The sequence below is a fragment of the Pinus tabuliformis genome, chromosome 6 (genome assembly GCF_031772625.1).
Source record: "Pinus tabuliformis cultivar Carrire ecotype Pingquan chromosome 6, CPIR1, whole genome shotgun sequence".
Classification (NCBI taxonomy): domain Eukaryota; kingdom Viridiplantae; phylum Streptophyta; class Pinopsida; order Pinales; family Pinaceae; genus Pinus; species Pinus tabuliformis.
The window spans coordinates 741331319-741334731 of record NC_142292.1 but is presented as its reverse complement, the minus strand read 5'-3'; the positions used below and the strand labels follow the sequence as shown (position 1 = coordinate 741334731).

The window sequence follows — 3413 nt, the reverse complement described above, 5'->3', positions numbered from 1 at the left end:
AATTTAGCATAATTGTTTCTTGTGTTTCATATCTGATCCGTTATGTTTCATTTCACTACATGATCATTTCTAACTGAACAAATGAAGTGTTTAGGTAAGAATTCATGCCTGCCATGCTCTGCCTATAAGTTTGTTCATGTTTAATGTTTTCCTCTGTTTGACAAGGATTCAGTTATATGCCCTTGTCAGCTCCTCACCAGTCTTGCCATCCCATTTAAAATCTAGATTTGATGCTAAATTTCTTGCCTACCTTGCCTCAGTCGATAACCTGTGTTGTTCATTATATTTCTCTGTTTCAAGCTGTGATTTTGCCCATGCAGCCCAGAAAAACCCCGTTATTTAATTAAAAACCCCAAATCAATCCTTCTAATCAATTTACTAGCCTAATATTAGTGTTAACATATTGGTCATCTCATCCATTGAATATTTTACGAGATAGACCGGAGAGAGCCTTCTCCTGCCCCGTAGGGCTAGCTACGAGGCTGAATGGTTTGATGTAGCCTTGAGGTTTACCTTTCTCAGCCTGAGGTGAAATCTCAAGCGCTAACATACTGGCGACCATACTGGGGAGAACATTCGACTTGTTGTTTGTCTTGTCCCAGTACATGCAATCAAGGTGCAGATCTGACGCTGATGGTTGACAGCAGTCAGATACATATGCAGGCTGAACCATTCACCTGGCGACTCCAACTCGATCCAGACATTCCAACGCATGCTGATCTGTTCATGCAATGGTAGGGTATGTGGCAGACCCTGCACTTCGTGAAGCTCTAAACGGAGTTAGAGAGTGGTTAGTAGATATTGAAATTAATGAAGAATTTTTCAGTATTTTCCTTCAATGTTTGAAATCTCCGAAGCTTCATCTCGAAAGCAAAACTAGATTTTGTGAGTTAGTTGTTGAAAGAGTTGAAAATGAGATTCAGTATCTTGATGAGCAGATTCAGTCATATGATTTCCAAGACCCTAAAAAGTTCTTGGAAATCCTTCCTCCTTCACAACAAGCAATAATAGACTTGCCTATAGATGTTTACATTGACAATGTGCAGCTGGAAGTATGTGTTGCAGAGTTGGGGCAGCCAACAGAGTCTGGCTTCCGTGATCCTATTGTGGCATATATGGACACTTTTTTTAGTTTCATTGACAGATCAGGCTGTCTTTTCTGTGACCAGGGTCAGTACGTGTATGAAAGGCTGCCAACAACTGCATCTGTGACTTCGTGGTAGCATTCTCAAGCGGCTTCATTTTCAGGTTTACTTGAATGGTTAATTTGGCATTTTAGTATTACCTGATCTAGTGTTTGTACAGTAGAGTAGGGTAGCTTTGTAAATAAATAAGCAGCCATAAGGGCAGCATCTTGTTTTAGTTTGCTTGAAGATTGTTTGAGTTCAGTTTTAGTTTGAAAATAAGTCAAGGGTTGTGTTAATAATGACTCCATTGCCCAATGGGTGGAGGCATTGTCTGCTCTCCCAAAGTTCTGCGGTTCTTGGCACCTCCACGGAGCGGCAGCTGCCATCCCAAGTGGAGCCGATGTTAGACTCCGTCTCATGTCAGAGATTGATTCTTCTTCAAAACCCTGTTTTGAAGAAGAAATCATTAATGTGTTGTTTTAGATTATGTAATTTATCTCCAGCTCTTCAAAAGGGAGCAGCTTCCTCAGCTCCTATCTCTGCAAAAGCGCAAACCTTGTCTGCAAGCATTTGGGCAGACCAGTTTGATGACCGAGACCCAGAGGAAGCACAAGAGTTCATTCTTCAATTGGTGGTACTTTGGAATGTCCAGTGGCTTGGTTGTGTCTATATCTGTCCTCATGTACAGTCAAGAAAATGTTGGATGGGGTTTGGGGTTTTGTATCCCAACCATGGCAATGGCAATAGCACTCTCTGTTTTCATGTGTGGGACAAGGTTGTACAGACATAAACTGCCTGGTGACAGTCCGTTCACTGGAATTGCCCAAGTCTTTGTAGCCAGTATCCGTAAATGGAATGTTTCTGTTCCTTCTCTGGGAGAAAAGAAAATATATGTTATTCAAGAAGAACAGCTTTTAAAGGGTGAAAAGAGTAGAGAGCTTTTGCCTACAAATCAGCTAAGGTTTCTTGACAAGGCAACTGTGGCGGTTGATTTAGATTACAAGCATAAAGACATTAACTGGAGAATATGCACAGTTACACAGGTTGAAGAGGTGAAACTTGTTCTAAGATTGTTACCCATTTGGATGGCTTGTTTGATGTATGGGGTTGTCTTTGCACAATCCCCAACATTCTTGCCTGTGTATGATCGCATCTTTGTTCCAGTGGCCAGAAAAAATAACCAAAAATGAGCGTGGTATAACACTGCTTCAGAGGATAGGTATTGGTATATTTACTTCCATTCTTTCTATGACTGTTGCTGCCTTGACAGAAATGAAAAGGCTCCAAGTGGCTACAAGGAAACTTTAATGGATTGCTAGCAGATCATCCATCCCAAGGGAATGGTGAGCAACATGAAATTTGAGGAGAACCCTTTAAACACGCTACCTCGTCACAAATCTGCAACCCCTCGATGAGTTCGAAGACACCTCCCTACAGTCATAAGTCCTTGCTTCTTAAGATCATCCGGGCACGAGGAAAACGACTTCTTGCTCCGCATGTCTCCTTAATTTTAGCTTACTTGGTATCTTAACTTGGAGACTTGCCTTTTGTCACTTGGTAGTTTTCTTCATTCCTAGTTTTATTCCAGGTCTCCGCAACGTTCCTATTTCTATGAATTTTAAAGTTACAAGAGTATTTGTAGCCGGCAATGGAAAATTTGTACTATTCTTCTTCTGACCAGTAATGCCTAGCAAATAACTCTTTGGCATCTACGATTATTCCGTAATTTCAAGGTTCTTTATCTCGAAAGTTTGAATGAGTCTCTCATCACGGATATCATTCTGAAATCAGTAAAAGTAAACCATAACGGCATGTGGTATCTGAGCGTGCATTTGCAGCGTAACTGTAACCAATTCAATCCAAATATCAGACCGAACTATCACCGGCTTGCGCACAATGAACAAGTGTCTTGTGAAGGACAAGAGGAGCGAATAAATTATTGCTTCAGGAGTAGAGAACTACAGGTTTCAGGATGTGGCAGTGAGGGATCTGTAGGATGCGGTAGTGGAAGTTACAATTTGGTGTATAGTGGACATATATTGATGTCATTTACTTACGTTTCAAGATGTGGCAATGATGAATTTACTGGATAAGTCTGTGGAGGTTCGAAAAGCCGCAGAAGCTTGTCTGGCTGAAATTACCCGAGTTTGTGGACGAGAATTGATAACAAAGGCCGTGAAAGAATTGCAAGGTCCTGCCTTAACTGCTGTTCTATAACGCCAGAGGCCAGCAAGTGTGCTTCAAGAACATTCCGAGCCAGCAAAAGCAGTGGCTATAAGTGCCAGA

General features: G+C 41.4%; 1 pseudogene; it reads left to right on the top strand.

Moving 5' to 3' along the window:
* The first annotated feature begins 1858 nt into the window (after positions 1 to 1858).
* LOC149260875 (protein NRT1/ PTR FAMILY 5.4 pseudogene) lies at positions 1859 to 2317 on the top strand (annotated as a pseudogene).
* Positions 2318 to 3413: the final 1096 nt, after the last annotated feature.